Source organism: Nymphalis io, chromosome 9, assembly GCF_905147045.1.
Source record: "Nymphalis io chromosome 9, ilAglIoxx1.1, whole genome shotgun sequence".
In the NCBI taxonomy this organism is placed as follows: Eukaryota; Metazoa; Arthropoda; class Insecta; order Lepidoptera; family Nymphalidae; genus Nymphalis; species Nymphalis io.
Window position 1 is genome coordinate 9,516,771 of NC_065896.1, and position 18,407 is coordinate 9,535,177.

Here is an 18,407-nt window from a genome sequence, read left to right on the forward strand (position 1 = left end):
GGATAAGAAATTTATATTACAATAAATCAAAATAACTAATAAAATGTCTAAAAATATAATGATGCTGGGAAAAGCCTCTTCTCCGATATTATTCAACCACGCTGCTCCAATACGAGTTGGATATATGTGGTTGACCTTCAAACGATATGTGTCTAGGTTCCCTCACAATATTTTCCTTTACCGCCAAGCATGAGATGAAATATAAACACGAAACAAGCATCTGAAAATTCACAATTTTCGGTTGAAATTCAGGTACTCTAACCACTGACTTGTATAGTAAATAATAAGTAAATAAATAATGTTTTTGAATCGTATTATATCCCTTACACTTATTTTCACTCATAGATATATTATAACAAGCCGGATTTCTCACATATTGCCTTCCATTTCATCCAGGTCGTATCAATTGGTAAAAACGAGTCGTATGTATGCGCTGACGCGAATCGAAACCGAAATGTAAATGTTTCCCTAATACCGGGTATGAAAAAAATGTGTATTTGAAATATTTAAGCATAGCAAATTCTCATTTTTATGCCTATATTTTCTGAATCACATAAAAGAAATGCTTGTGTAAAAAAATCTAACGTCTTTATAGAAAGCTTTTCTGCTGAACGCTATGGGAATAATAAATCAGTTGGAGTTGTTTTATTGATACTGGGAAGCTTCCCAACCTTACGTAAATATATTTAAAATTAGAACTAAAAAATATATTTTGAAATTTGATAATCTAATTTAATAATATAATCGACTTTCTTACCAAATTTTATTAGAATCCGTCTACTTGTTTGAGCGTGATTGAACGGAACATCTAAATCCAGAGGCAGTCGTATTTTACGTATTTCATTAAAAGTAACAGCCCATGCATATCCTACTGGATAAAGTTCTCGTCTCCCCCTAAAAAGGAGATTTTGGAGCTTATTTTTCCACCCTACCCCAAACGTTGTATTACCCTACCCCATGAAGACAACCTAACGACATTTTCCTTCATCGTCAAAACGATAATTATAAAATCAAATTAAAAACATAAAAATTCTGTGGTCCATCTTTCACTGAACATATCCACTGAGCCATATCGGTATATGTCATTTCAAACACGAACCGAAAATTATATTTCGAACACGGAAAAAAACACATGTTAAACGAATAAAAACATACCTCCGGTATAGATTATCAGAAAGATTTCCAAATCATTAAACCTTTTACGTCGAACCATTGGATGAATGATGTTCGTGACGGGCCAAAATGCGCTTTAAATTTAAACAAGAGTGTTATATGTTATTTTTAAAATACGTAATTATATTATTTAAACTACCTCGTTGTATTCGTAGCAAGTTTGCAATTGAAGTTAATGAAGTCGTAGGTTGGTCATTTTTAGTGACCGCCCTGAGTTTGAAAGTCGGCAGTCACACTTGTACTTCAAGAATAACACCATGTCCATATTCGGAAAAAGGGCTTTATTATAATATGGTAAAGCAGATAGGAGTATAAATAATTAAATATTTACATATGATTAAGTACATATAATTAACTATTATAAATTCTTATTCATACAGTTCATAAAGGATATGCAGAAATAGAAAAAGAAGGAGCACAAAAATTACTAATAATAATTAATTTATCTCCTGATATCTAATTTTAGATCTTAAACTGAAAAGGCAAAAATAAATAAACGCACTTCATATTCATTGTCTACGTATTTAAAATATTTTACTATAAATAAATTTAATGTGTCTAATAAATATACGTCAAATAATAATTTATTTATCAAAACCATTAAATAATAGAACAAAACCATAAAAACCACCCAACTTCTTTCAACTAACCGAAGTCTTTTCGTAAAAGTGAAGTATTTTTTCAGCAGGGTATTCATCAGCTGTCATTTTTTCCAAGCTACTTAAATAATAATGGAACTAAATTGATTTTTATATCCTTTTTTCGTCCATCTGAATTTGACGTCTAAAGTAGGTAACGTTAACTAACAAAAGAGTGAAAAAAATACTTCAATTTATTCCATTTAAGTTACATATATTATTCAGTATTACGACTATAATATGTAGGGTACGCTTAAAACGTTATTGACATTTCCAAGTTAACTCTAGTTATCAGCTATAGTCGTGAGTCAAAAGCACGTAATATACTAGATTTTTAAGGTAGTTTCTTATTTTAATGTTAACAAGTTATTATAAAATAGGAAGACGGACAAGCATGTAGGCCACCTGATGGTAACTGGTCACCAAACGCCCTTAGACATTGGCATTGTAAGAAATGTCAACCATCGCTTACATAGCCAATGCGCCACCAACCTTGGGAACTAAGATTTTATGTACCTTGTGCCTGTAATTACTCTGGCTCACTCAACCTTCAAACCGGAACACAACAATAATAAGTACTGCTGTTTTGCGGTAGAATATCTGATGAGTGGGTGGTACCTACCCAGACGAGCTTGCACAAAGCTCTACCACCAGTAAAGTGGACAAATAGGCAATTGGAAAGACTATACTTTCGTCAACTGCCTGAAATATATAACTAACCTAACCTCGAAATAAACAGTACAAAACTGTTTGGCAGCAACATAATTGGTGTGTGGGTGGTAACTACCCAGACTTCGACGTGTGCTAAGCGCTATTACCAGGAGGCTACCGTATTTGACCGAGAAACCGTTCTGATTATAACTCAAGTTTTACTGCAGAATAATTTCTTTATGTGTATTACATTCGAACATAAACAAAGTTATTGCTACGGTACTATAAACAATCCCTAAAACGTTACAGGGAATCCATTGTATTACATGTTATAAATAAGCAATCATTAAGTTCTAATGCGAAGTTGAAATTTGTCCCACGAGCGCAAAACTGATTTCACGCTTTATTTGTTCTCAGAAAACCTATTTAGGGCCGCATTATTTATGCCTTTAATAAAGCCGTCAACATTTTTATTTAAAATAAAAATCAGTTACCAAATCTGTTTTTTTTTCAGCAAATTCAATCTATTTTAGTGGAACGTTTTAGTAAATTTCAGAAACTCGTTAGGTTTTGCTTTGAAAGGTTTTAATTACTTTCATTTAACTATTCAATAAAAACATACAAATTCAGTTGGGAAAGAGAACAAATTCAACATTCTCCGAAACGCTATTGGAATTAATTTAATATTATTTAATAATTTCCTTAAAATTCAATAAAACTATCACTGATAAAATATCTTTGTAATCTGTGCTTATTACAATTAATTAATTATTTATTATTATATAATATAAAGTGGCAATTAATTTCTTAAATATGTTTAAAGAATATAGTAATAATGTTTTCATTACAACTTGTTAAAATGAGATACATCAACTAATATTTATTATATTAAAAAAACATATAATTCTTACTTAGAAAATTAAATATACACAATAAATTACTTAAATAAACTTCTCGACGCAAAAATAACAAATTCCTACCAGGACAGCATAAATTGAATAGAATTTGTTCCTAAAAAAGCCGCAAGGTAAACGCCAGGGGCCGTTCCTTTGAGCGTGACTGTCGTGTGAACGAAATTGGAAAAATATATTCACTTAGCGGATCCCCTTGTGAATGGGATCACTCCATAGATCAGCATGAAGGGTACAGAACGGCATCTAGCCGACAAATGAGGTAGAAAAGAGACCTATTCGAAACGAGGGATTGAGATTTTATTAGAAGATATTGGTTTTACATTTTTTTTTTTCGGTAAATAACTTTTATTTGTTACATTTCTATTTAGAATTTGGTTTTGGATGGCACAAGTTAATTCTTGAAGTCTAAAAGAGGTCAAAAATAAGAAAAAAGATATATAATAACATGTAAATATCAAAAAAATTAATAACACCAGAGCATGTTTTCACAACCAACAAAATATTACAAGATTAAGATAAGATATTATTATACTTCAACTTCTTAAATATGTCATTCATTTTGCACCCTAGGGCAAATAAATATAATGATATAATTATGTTTATGAGGTATGACAAGTGTTTCGCGCTGAAAACGCACTAATACGACATCTTTATTTCATTTTTTTGTTTCAATCTAGAAGAGTTACTAATTTATTATAAATGTGGAATTATTCATTATTTTTTAATTTAGCAACGTAGGAAGTCTTTTTGAACATTTTTCCAATTTGTTCTAAAATTGTTTCAACTCAGATAAACGATAAACTATAATTTTCCAGTTTGAAAGAACTCCATTCAATATGAAAGTTTTTCACGAACATACTTGCATTCATTTTCTCATTTCTAAATATTTCTTTTACATTTTCACACAACATATACATATAATCTATATCATATTACGTAAGCAACGAAAAGTATCGTAGATTTTTTAGTATTTGTTATTAAATGAGAGGAATTCAACTTTTAGCATTAGATAGTGGGTTCTAAACCGGGCCAGCACCACTGAATTTTCATGTGTTCAATTTGTGTTTATAATTCATCATGTGCTTGATGTTGAACGTGTATTCCACCAACCCGCATTGGAGCAGCGTTGTGGAATAAGAACTAAGCCTTCTCCACAAAAAGGAGAGGCTGTTAATTAAAAAAAAATGCCTTTTATAATATACCGTAATAAAAATTACTAACTTCTACATCAGACGATACTAGTATTTAATAGATCCATATATTTAAAGATATAAGTTAAAAACATTCTACATCCATCAATCAGCCTGGCCTGCGTTTAAAACACGTATTCCAAGTGGATACCTACATTTCGATTCTTGACCTGAAAACCTTGTTCATTCTGGAATTAATCTGCTATAAAGATTATAAGGAAAAAGTATTATAATCAAGATTAATGATAATAATAATTGATACTAAGCTGAATGATGTTATAAGCCAACGTCCATTATATTTTGATCCGTCAATATGGTAATACGACAAAATTGAAAAACTTCTCGTTTTCAACGTCAATTCAACGACATATTGAAAACATTGTCCGATATCACTGCCTTAATGACAATATTCAATAACCTAATTTATAAGGATTGGTTATGGACTTATATGCTTATGAATATAATAAAATTGTTTTGTTAATATTCCCAATGTCAAAATAACAAATTCTAAAATAACTTCTACGTTTATTTATACAGAATAATATTTAAGAACAAAAAAAAATAACCTAACAATAATTACAGAATAAATCTGCATGCTGAATGCTCACAAAAATGCTAATTTTTCTCTGTTGAATCGCAGTTCCGATGTTCTGTGAGAAAAATGGGTCCAGTCACCGGTGAATGCAATGAGATGGACCGTTAAGTCTTTTTTTGCACTAAATTACTTCATGACTTAAGTGTTTCGACTTCAAATGACACTACGTCATAATTTAACACATTCGAGTACTTTTTTAATGTCCATACGTTCCAAAACCTTATACACTTGAATAGCGACATTTACGAAATTACTAACTTAACCGATGCCTGCCAAGAAATGTAAAATCTATTCAAAAGCGAGATAAAACGGACACTAGAGTATAATGTTAAACATAAGTAAAATCTTGGCTTTAGAATTCAGTATTAAATAGACACATTTATAATCTTCATTTAGTACATTTTATCATTGATTAAAGGCCCGCTAATAAATAGTAAATGCACTTTGGCTGCATATATCAGAAGTATTACGTATGAGAGCAATTGTATTGATTGTATATTTGTACATTAATTAAATGATTTCGGCTATTTCCTATCAAACTAATTTTATTCACGGAAGCAATCGCAACAACATGAAACATAACAGAACGTATTTGTTTATGATTAGTAATCTATTTAATTATACAATTAGCTGTAAATTGTAATATGTAGAAGTTAATATTCTCCAGGCCTTTTCGCTTATTAGGGAATCTGAAACACCACGAATTTGCAGTTAAGTACTTATGTTTCTATACATACAAATTAAATCCTTGTCAAGCTTTTATAGCTTTTGATATTCTAATAGCAGTATGGATTCAATGTGTAAATTTTGAAATGTCAATAAAATTATTTTATATTGAGTGGTAGTGCATGAACGTGACAACGATGCCACCAGCCATAGCGGCGGTTATTATCATGTTCCTGCATTTATAATATAAATCTATAATAGACCATGCATGCGCTATTTTCATAATTCTATAGTAATTTTATCGATTATTTGTATGTAAATACAAATGGTATTCTTTTTTTATGTGCGAGGGGGCATACGGGTAGGAGGGTCACCTGATGGAAAGTGATTACCACCGCCCATGGACACCTGCAACACCCGAAGGCTTGCAGGAGCGTTGCCGGCCTTTAAGGATCTCTGAACTGATTATCTTTTTGGTTTTGTGGATACTTTAAGTATGTGCAAGTCGCTCATCAATTAGTTCTTCTATCGCCAAATAATGTTTCCGCTTGAAATTGTTTATTAAAATTACAGGAATAAGATAAAGAACATCGTAGATGTTAGACGTTAGTATTGCGTAGATGGGGTAATATTATATTATGAAGTGACAACTTACGATCAGATACAATAATATTTTAAAAAAAACATCACATTTAGTTTTATATAATTATGTATATTATATTTTAACAAGCGATGTTTTTTGTATACATATTAACAATTTGATATTGCCCACGGAACACTTACTATGCTCCTAACCACCAGATCTAAAGCTATCGATAAAAGTTTGCGTTGCGAATTGAATGCATTCAACGCAAATATTTTCGTGGCAAATTCCATATTTTCCATAAATTTTTGCTTTGTGTGCCATGTATACTTTTGCCGTGCAAGAATACTAGTCTAAGCCTATTTGTAAACTTTATGGTTATATCAGTGTAAGCCGCTCAGAAAAGATCAAAATTAGGTAATAAAATGTAACTTAAAAAATAACAGTAAATACAAATCATGAATATATAGATAGATATTATCACGACAAAACTGTCTGTACCATATTTATTATAACATACATCATTATAATCAAGTACTTCTAAACTGTTTTATTTAATAATAAAAAGATAAATTGTTTGTAAGAAGAGAAAAACTCATCAAGAATTTGACACTAACTTTAAACAATTTCTTTCTTTAACGTAACCGTTTGAAAACGTTATTTATTTCCAGTTATAAAAGCGTTTACAAGTATCACAAAAGAATAACTAACCCTGTAAAAATCAATCACACCGAGCTTTGACCTGCCCACGTTCGTATTCTTTATTATTAAATATGAGACGGCGTAGATATATAAAAGTACAAAGCCATAAAAATATGTCACACCATTAATTAGATAAATCTGTATTTTTTTGTTTTTACAGTGAACTACAAAGAAAGTGAGTTATTTTTATAAGCAGTGTTAAGCATTACATATATTTATACTCGCTTTTATGTATGTGTATATATAATATTATATTTTCTTTTCACACACCATACTGTAAGAGTTTATCTACGTAAATAAATTATGTTAATGGAGTTGATGGCGGGTAAAGTGTTACACTAGGTGTATTTAGTGGTCACCATTGCGATATATACATTTGGTACTTATTGTTATATTTATTCAACTATAAATTTGGAACCTAAGTAGCATAGCAATTACTGCGAGCTCTGCTGAACTGAGGTAGACAATAAGAGTATTAATGTTTACAGATAGAATAGTTGTGGGTGGTACCCGCTCAGAAGTACCCAGTGTCAGTAATATAAAATTATATTGATGTATTATGTCAAAACATTTAAATAATTGCATGGAAAACATTATATTATATTTTCCTATGAATCAGGAATCTTTATTCCATTACACTAAATATAAAAACAATGTTCTCTTGTTCCAAATGTTCGGTAGACAAATCGTCCAAATAATAAAATATATCCATAAAAGTAAAATATACTATATAGATTTTGATTTGAATTGTTACTAAAATAAAAAATACATATAAACAATTGAATGAAAAGCTTAGTACATAACGGAAAATGTTAGACTGCCCAGTCGCCAAAAACACTGTTGATATTTTCGAACAGGCTTATTCAATTTGTTTTAACGAATGTTTTTGTAAAAAAAAATATGTTTTATCTGTTGGATTTATAGAGTTTTAATTACTATCATTAAACTATGCAATAAAATAATGGAAAGTCAATTTTATATATCAGTTGGACTAAAAATATTTCAACTTCAAGTTCGTCAAGCGCAACAGTTGAAAATGAATTTCAATATATTGAACTTTTAACTTTCAAGTTAAAAAGTCTTCCGATGTTCTAATACTCATTATCATTTTTTATCTTCAATATTTTTTACGTCAAATTTATTTTCTTCTTATGTTATTGATTTTTATAGCAATTACCTATAGCATTTTAATTTTCAAGATAAGTTTTTCTCAAGACTTAAAATCTGAATTATCTAATTAACCATTTAAATATCCACCTGGGTACTAAAAAATAATTATAGGATAAATTTCTTTTAAGTGATTTTCCATAATGTAGTTTTTTAATTTATTTTATGAGGGCAGATGAGCAAAGGGCCCACTGCTAGTAAGTGGTCACTTCTGTCCGCTCACTGACAATGCACCGAAAACACAGAAAGCTAAAATATTACAGCCCTTGTCATTACAGTAGCTCACTCATCCATGAACTGAAATATATGTGCGAGCTATAAGTTGTTTACTTTTTATGATTCATATTTAACCTAAAAAAGTTAAATATATATAAACGTAAGTACGTTAAATAAGTAAACCGAACAACAAGCAGCCGGATCGAAAAGATATGATTTTATTAAATATTTATTCTTCAAGTGGAAATCGAATCTATCAACCAAGAAGTCATGCGACTTGACCACCAAGCCACAATCATGTATACTATTTAATTTTGGCAAAGTACTATGATATTATTTATTTTTAGTTTGGTTTTGGGTCAAATTCAGATAAGATATTCTTATTAATTGTTTGTCCAACGTATCTTAATGTTTCTCTGCCCAAGCTCGATTCCACCCGACAGTCGTCACGTAAATATCATATCTTTACTTTAAACATGAATCCTTTTAAGCACCATTAAGCACTGGAGGCCTAATGTTTCTCCGGGCGGAAAACACAAATGATTTGAAGTATATAAAATACGTTACCTAGTACCTGGGCGATCTAGTTTCGCTCGGCTCTAATAAAAATGTATTTTAATTTTTTGGAACATTGTGTTTTTTCGGGATATTAGTCACGATTGATTAACAAACTTACAAACACACAAAATTTCAGACTTTAATAATATAAAATAACAAAGTAGCAAGTTTTTTGTTTAAACAAAAAACATTAGGAATTATTTTCATATACAGTCAAATAAAACAAAATAAATTGAATTAAATATTATTTTTGTCTGTATATTTGTAAAATCATCACGAGTTTTCTACTGAAGGCGACACTCCGACTTCGTGTCTGATAGTAGTGTAGTCAAGATAATACAAGATGGATACTTATTATTCCAGGAAATTAAAGGGAAGATAATAAAGAAACTTTAGTATTTTAATTAAATTACGATCAAAGCATCTCCTAGCTCCTTCAAAAAAGATTAGAGATGACGATGAACTCACTTTGTCGGAAACAAATCAGTAGACAAATCTTTATATTTGGATTATATATATAATGATAATAATAATGTCCTCCAGACCGATTTCGGTCACGGCGGCCAATCTCAAGTGAGATTAGCCAACTGCGCAGGAGATATTATAGTGCACAAAAGTGTGCGCAAACACAGGTGCACTCTCTATTCCCTAACTCTCATAATCTATCTCATAAACTCGATGGGACGGCAATCCGACACGACCGAAAAGAATTCAGGCGCAAGACGGCTTTACGTGTTTTCCGAGGCACGGGAGTGTCCACACTTCCAACTTCTAGACTCCGGGCTGCTGCTAAGAATTTTCTGACAGAAAAAACCAAAAACTTTTTATTGGCCCGACCAGAAACTTGAACCCAGGACGTCCGCGTCTGCGGCCTTATATCAAGTCACTAGACCAAAGAGGCAGTCAATTGGTTATATATATATTTTAACTTACTAAAAATATTGATTTCAATATAGTGTTTATTATATATTTTCTCTTGTATGGCGAACCCAGAAGAATTTAGTCGATTCATTTAACCAGTAATTACATAGGGATACGAGACCTGGACCATTATAGTGCGACTCGTTCATTAATTGAATATTACAAAATTAATAATTGTTTTTATTATAATTATTTTTAATTAAAGCAATGTTATCCACTTTACATCAGAATATATTTATAACTAATCTTAATATAATTTTAACAATATCAGTTAAGATACAAAGAACTAATAATAATTAAAAAAATACCCTACTCCTTCATTTCAGTCTTTAAAACCACGTAAAATTAACTTAAAACATTTAACGGTCATGTTAAAAGTATAATTATTCTGAAATACAAATAAACGTACAAGTGGTAAATCTTGATTACAAATATTAAATTAATCACGTACATTTAAAACGTACAACTGAAACTGAAAATAAATGTAGCGGTAATTTTGTAAATGAAGTACATTAACGATGTATGCAACAAGTTAAATCCACGTTAGTCCGAGCCCCGTTGGCGGTAATAATTACGTTACAATACTGAATTAAAATGTTACCTATTTAAAATTAAAAGAGAAAATCTTTTAAAAGTAAAAACGATGTTACATTAAATAATATATATATAATATGGGAATTGCTTAAGGAATACTGTACCACAAGTTGTTTCTTTGTTAATTTAAATCATTAAAAAATTATTGTATGAAGATATATTTTTTAAATAATTTATTTAAAATAATTGACGTACCTAGAATTGGATCCTAATGTTAAAACAAACCAAACAAAACGGCATAGAACAACACAGTTTCAGAACGGGCACTGATTTAGAACGTCACTGTAACGCGTCCGATTCGCGCCGAGGCAGCGGTTGCACTGCTTCTCCCGCCCGCCCTGCCTCAGCCCCTACCTGATACAGGTAGGGTAAGTAGCTGATATTGATGGACTACATGTCCATTTGGCGATTAGCTGTTCATTTATTTTTAATTTTATAAATAATATATTAAAATACCTAAAGTAACTACTCATTCAGTAATGGAATAATAAATGTTGCAATATTAGATGCAATACTGCTGAAATCACTCGTTTATTGAAGTTTTGAACAACAATACGGTAAAGCTGGATAGCTTTCCCGTTAAAATTTAACGATGTTGTGTACTTTGTGGGTACATCGCTGATTCTTGACCAATTAACAACACAAAAACGGCGAAGCTTATGGCTTTTAAATATTATCCAGTTGGTTTGTATCTACATATGCATGTGTGAGTACCATAGCGTATACAACTCAACTGGTTGCTTCTAATGTATGTCATTAGATCCGTAGTCACGAATTTTACAAATTTGTGACGTCGTCAAAAATGTTTTAAAGTAATTGAAAAACTTAATTTTAAAATTTGTGGGTACTTTTCAATTTCGCTTTGCATAATGAATTTGTTATTTTTTTATTGTTGATAGATACTCTCATACATAATTTTATCTTATTTAATAAAAAACAGCTATTCTGTTTAAATAAACTGAAATGTTTTGTTTTTTATTAAATAAGATAAAATTATGTATGAGAGTATCTATCAACAATAAAAAAAAATAACAAATTCATTATGCAAAGCGAAATTATTTTGATTTTTGGTTTAAATATATTGCAGCTTTACGTCGTTGTTAAACACATTTGCTTGTTGTATTTTTTTGACTTGTTTGCTTATATCATTTTAACTACTACATTGATTTTATCAGGCATTTATTGGCTTAAAATATGAACAAGTATTTTATAACATATTCATGAAAATTATGTAAAATTCTTATATAATTACAAAAATTCCTGTCATTCGAGGCTAAAATTAATTGATCAGACAATAATACTCAAATATAAAAAAAGAGAAAGACAACTTATATCAGAGTACAAGCAAACCTTTATATTACTATCGAAAAGAAATAGTATAATAGAGGAAGAGAAATATTATGTAAAGGGATAATGAGTAGTTTGAAGTATAACCTTAAATCATATAGATATGTGATTCAGTACTATCTTCTCTCATCGATTTTTCCTTATTCATTTATACCTTAATTTTTAGTCTGTGGAGTCAAAATAAAACTTTGATTCGAAAATTTTACTAGTTCTGTTTTTTAATTCGATAAATGAACAACAGTTTTCATTTGAATTTTCAGTCACGTTCCATTTGATATTAAATTTTAAACAGTCAAATATTCAATACACTTATTATTTTGCAAAAATGGAACAAATTCTAAATTCAATTTTTAAAGTTACATATTTCCTTTTTGATCTCAAAACATTACATTATACGTTAAAATAATGTTACATGGAACTTTAGCAAATGCTAACGAAACTTTTAAGTCTTAATTGTTGCTCTGGTGTAGATATGTCTTAAATACTTTACATAGAAGTTAGGGTTACTGAAAAGAAACGGAGGTCTCCCAAATTGCGAATAATATTTCACCTGACGGCGGCATCTGGCCACAGCAAATGAAACACATTTAGGGCACACTTGGCTGAGGTAGTCTTAAGGCAGAATGAATAAAGTATTTTTCTTTAAACAAACATTAAAAACATCTAACGATGTCGTTAAGTGTTTTTATATCCATATTTCAAGAAGTGTACATTTTCACAAATTTCATCATTTTCATAAAATTTTGTATGTAATATGTGCATCTATGAAGCTTTATTGTATGTTCGTAAATTTTGTTAGCTTGAATGCCTAAGAAAGAAATGCTTAGGCCAAGGCTCTGACTCGTTTTTTATTCGTTTTTTAAATTAAAATATAAATACAGACTATATCGTTATAAATATAATTAAGTTAATAATATTGTTTTGTATTATTGTTGATCCATTTTTATCCTAAATTTGACAAGTTATATAAAAAAACAAATTATTTGTATAATATCCCTTATACGTCGCCAAATGCTTAAGCTATCCTTCACATCAGCTGTACACGACGCCTCGTCTTGAATATAAATGCTTATTTCGACCGAGTTTCCTTTTTTTGAGAACAACATGTCGAATATAGAACTTAACCGTGATAAGTTATTCCGAACAAATACTTCATTTACGAAAACAATATTAATTATATTTTAATATAAAACCGAGATGGCTTAATAAAAAGTTTTTGTGTTTTTCTGTGAAACATTCTCAGTAGCGACTCGGAGTCTGGAAGTTGGAAACTTGTACATTCCGTGCGTCGAAAAACACGAAAAAGCCGTTATCCTGAGCAAAGTGAGGTAGTAGAGTGCATCTGTGTTACATACTTGTAAATTATAAAAAATATGTCCCACGCAGTTGGCTAATCTCTTTTAAAATTGAAAGCCATGGCCAAAATCGGTCAGGACATTACCATCGTCATAATAAAGAAGAAATATCCTTATATTTTTTTGCAGATTCACGTTAAAACTGCATTGTTCCGATCAACACGAAAATTTTACAACATCGTAGCTTATAGTTTAAAAACGAGCATAGGTTGTATGAGTATATTGATGAAATGTTTAATTAAATAGAGTAAATACTGAGTTTCTTTCGGTTGTTCTCTGTAAAATATAAATTTTGAACCGGTGGTAGCAAATCATACAGTTTTATTGATTTTACATAACGACTTCTAGATTTTTTTTAATTCAGAGAGTGTATATTTTTTATCTGATTTTTGAAGATCTCAAGTGTCTATAGAAACTGTCATATCTATTTTACTTTATAGAGAAGGTACACATACGGCTTAGTGCAATTACAAAAAAAATACAAACTAGTCTAGTTCAATCTTAATTGGCACTCTCTGATGTCAAGTTGAGATGTATAAAATATAGTTCATCTTATATTGGTTAGAAGCCATCGACAGTTTGTCTTATTGCGGCTGGTTGGGGTCGTTCCCTCCAATTTGTTATCCGTTAAATATTTATTATACGATTAATACCACTTTTCATGAAACACAAAGAACAGATTACTCGTTGACTGTGTATTGAGGATTTCAAGTCAGGACATATTTACTGAACTTGTTTGCCTTTATGTACATTTATAAAAAGAAGAGAGATATAAGCTTATCGTGTCGTCTCTTTCCGTTCTCCTATATACCTGTATAAGTTTTTTTTTTTAATATTCATTCCACGAAAAACGCACTTTGTCTTAGCTGTTGTCGTTTGTCTACATCGACTTTGAACTGTGATATTAAAATTTAGACAACTCGTGTGACTCCTCTACGCTACGATTAAAATTTTCAAACTGTCCTCGAGCCCGAATGTATAGAAGTGAGCTGTGAAAAGATATGACCAACTTTTCTTTTCTGACATTCTTCGTGATGGTAACTTGTTGAATGGAAAATATTTTAGTCGCCTTTCAAGTTTTTTAAGCTTTTCGTTTCAATGGATGATAATATATTACAAGTAATAAAACGTAGGTATATTTTAAATTACAGGTAAACATTTACGTATCGTATTATAGAATAATATATAATATATATACATGTCGTAATTCCTAAAATTATGTTTTAATTATTAATTTAATATTAATATAAAATTAAAAATGCATAACTAAGCTTTTACACGACAGAATATAATGTCGCTTCCGCTCGTGGTTTCGCGTGAATGTGGGGGAGGTGGCAGATGTTTGGTAGCGTATATGTTAAGTTAGAATATAAGGTACTTCAAATTTCATCTATATCCGTTCAGTATTTTTTGGATGAAAAAGGTTTTGGTACATATTCCATCATGCTGTAACTTTGTGGTTTGGTGGGTTCAGAAAATTTCATCTCATACAAGTAAAAGTTTCATAACCAACGAACAAGAAATTAATTATAAACACATATGAAGATATAAAAAAAACATAATATGAAGAATTTTTAAATCTCAAAATGCTGACAGAAAAGTCTGCGTCTTATTTATCTTTTAAAGATAAAACTCTATAGAACAGAGGAGTTTGAAATAAAATAATGCAGGTATATTAAGAAGCACACAACAACGATGTAAAAAAAAACAATCAGCAACACAGCCGCTCTTTTCCGGCAATATTAAAGTAATTTGCAGGCTTTCGACTGAAAATAGTCGGGTATTTAACATTCGCTCGCCACATTTGTATTCAGTTGGTCACTCGATTTTGCTCTGAAATACGTAAAATCATTATGTTAGTACGAATGGGTTTCGCCTGTGGTCCTTTTGTGTTACTTGTTAAATTAGGTTAAGCAACGACTAAATGCAAAAACAGCCTTTATAGCAATATGTACGAACAGCTAGATTACTATTACGGTTTCTGCTTGATTTGTGGAGTGAAAATGTAAGAGATTATACATTTTTTCTTTGAAATTTTAAATTTATTTTTACGAATAGCCAGAAAGGTTCTCCTGTATATATAGTCATTGTAAAAAGTTAAGTAAAGCCAGTCAAGTTACCCTCATTATACCCGATTTCTATATTTAACGAATCGTACTTTAATTTTTACGCTCTTGAAAATGACTCGTAGTCTATTCTACCATTTGTAAGATAACGAATCGTTTCTTAAGTATATTATAAACCGGATATTTCGGATTTTAATATTAATAAAGAAGTTAAAATCGAACTTAAATATTTTTATTTTATTTTAAAGCAATATGAATAAATGAAATAAAACTCCTTTGTGCTTTATGGAAGCTAAATTTCAATGTCAAATTTCAAAAAGGAAGAGGGAAGTAGTGGGACATTCACAGGCTGTTAGGGGTTAGGGGGTTAGGGGTGGAATTAGCTCCAAACCTTCTCCTCAAAAGGGAGAGGAGGCTTTAGCCCAGCACTGGGACAGTGTTAACAGGCTGTTACTGTACTGTACCCATCGTTTTAATTAATCGAAATGGACAATAGATTTAAAATTTGAAACATTCTCTGCATACATTTTTTGCATAAAATTCATTGAAAAAATTTCATCCGCGATGCTTAAACACAACATTAAACCATTCGTTCACTTACATTAATACATATTTTAAAACTAAGAGAAATCCATTACTGGATAGTACCATTAGTGATATGAATAATACGGTAGGCTTCAGAAATACCGTCAATAATTAATGAAATATAGTTCTTATCTGTTTATAAATAAAGTATAGTAATTATTTATTGCTGTGCGGCTGGGTGTACGATCATTACGATCGATAATAATTTTACATTTTGCTCCTTAAATGACTAATGAAAACAATGTCGTTTGTTCCGTTTAATTCGCAATATTAAATACCTAATTACTCTAAAAAATCCTTTTCAAAGTTGAGTTAATGTAACAAGCAGAGTAGAAAACATATGATCTACCTATGAAGCATTTCACCAATTATACTATTATTAAAAGTACCAATGTCTATGGGCGTTGGTGACCATTTACTATCAGGTGTCCCATATACTCGTCCGGCTACCTATTCTATAAATATATATAAAGCTAAAGAGTTTGTTTGGTTAGGAGGAAGAGGAAGGCTATATAACATCACATAATGTTGCAAAAACGGAAAATTTATTTCTTTTGAGAGGTTCAGATGCGTACTCTGCGTAAACGGTTAATGTTACGCAACAATCATTTATGACGGATTTGTCCCTTTTAAAAACTTCTAATAATGCATTATTTGAGAAGTAGTTTTTTTTTAACATAGCATTAATTTTTATGTAAGATATCTAAATCTGATGTATGACAATAGACAGTTCTGAGTACTTTTTATAGTTTTGACATATTTCAACTGGTAGTTGAGTAGCATGTTAGAAAATACTCATATTTAAGTATTTGTTTTCGTTTGTAAATAACTTTGTAAGCTAAAGTTTATAGGTTAGGTTAGGTTAGGTTAGGTACGTTATTATTACGCGTATCTAACTAACTCCAACACTAGCTAATTACTTATACGTAGATACAGAAAAATAGAGAAACTGTAAAAGTAACCTGCAATTAAACCAAACAGTAGTCCATTACTAAGGCCAAGGCTACACACATATACTTTATCAAGGCTATTTCAGTGAATTTGAAAAATTATACCAATACTAATAAAGCGAATTAAAAACAAGGAAAAAGATACTTTTGATCATAACGATAGAAAAATAGTAATATTTACGTTGCAAACAATAATACGATATAACAGTGAAAACTTAATATAGATTTAATAGTTCACTAAAGTAAGATATATTTTCTATAAAAATGTTATAAAGATTACCTAATATGTATTTTAATGTATATATAAAGTCTGAGTATATAATATAATGCTAATACTTAAAGATAGCATTCATTTCACACATCAATTTTGTCATAATAATGATTTCTTAACTAAATTGCTTAAAATAAATAAATTAGGTAAAAAATTAGCTTTGCGAATACTGGATTATTGATTGGGGATGTTATTATACATAAAAATATATGCATGTTTTTGTTTTTATTCTGTCATACGGAATAATGCCATGAACATACCATAATTGGTGGAATACTATAAGTTAATTTCTTACATAATATATTAAAGATTCATTGCTTGCTGGTAATTTTGCCTTTAAGTATTTAACTATTCGTATTTAATGTAAACCGAGTACTGCTTAAGGTCTTCCCAAGGGGTTATAACAAGGGCTTACCAGTTCTGTAGTTTCATCGTTAATATTGATAATAATAATCCAAAATACATAAATTTAATATATAGGAATCGATGACAATAATGATAAACCTATTGTTAACATTTTCATCAAATTCTTACTTACTACTTTACTCGATAGTAGAACTGATGCAAGTCCGTCTGGGTGAGCACCAAAGCATCCACCAAACAGCATTAATTTGTATTATTTGTTCCGCTTTATATGGTAAATGAGCCAATGTAATGACAAGCACTTTAGGATATAATATCTTAGTTTCCAAGGTTGGTGGCGCATTGGCGATGTAAGGACAGGTTAATATTTCTTACAGCTCCAATGTTTTTTTATAGAATAGGAAGGCGGACGAGCATATGGGCCACCCGATAGTAAGTGGTCACCAACGCCCTTAGACATTGACATTGTAAGAAATGTTAACCATCGCTTACATTACCAATGCGCCACCAACCTTGAGAACTAAGATGTTATGTCCCTTGTGCCTGTAATTACACTGGCTCACTCACCCTTTAAACCGGAACATAAAAATACCAAGTACTGCTGTTTTGCGGTTGCATATCTGATGAGTGAGCTTGCACAACCACCAGACGATGAGACGATAAGACGATGGTGACCTGTTACCATTACCATTTGCCCATAAGTTTTAGGGCTGATTTTTAAATTTAATAGTTAAGACTAAAGTAGTTTATTATAAATATTAATAAAATATTAAAAATTTGTTCGACATTAACAAATACCAACCAAATGTACAACATTAAAACAATAAAAGAAATTGAATGCTTCATAGTAATAAAAAAATATATTTTTGTACAAGAAGAAGAAACAAAGTTTGGCTATAAAG

General features: G+C 30.4%; 1 long non-coding RNA gene across 1 annotated transcript in view; it reads right to left on the minus strand.

The window, feature by feature from the left end:
- LOC126770696 (uncharacterized) overlaps window positions 1-10,868 on the minus strand; it is a 76,242-nt gene extending 65,374 nt beyond the window's left edge. The window contains exon 1 of the long non-coding RNA XR_007669480.1: window positions 10,764-10,868. This is a non-coding gene — a long non-coding RNA (uncharacterized LOC126770696). The remainder of the gene's footprint in view (window positions 1-10,763) is intronic.
- Window positions 10,869-18,407: the final 7,539 nt, after the last annotated feature.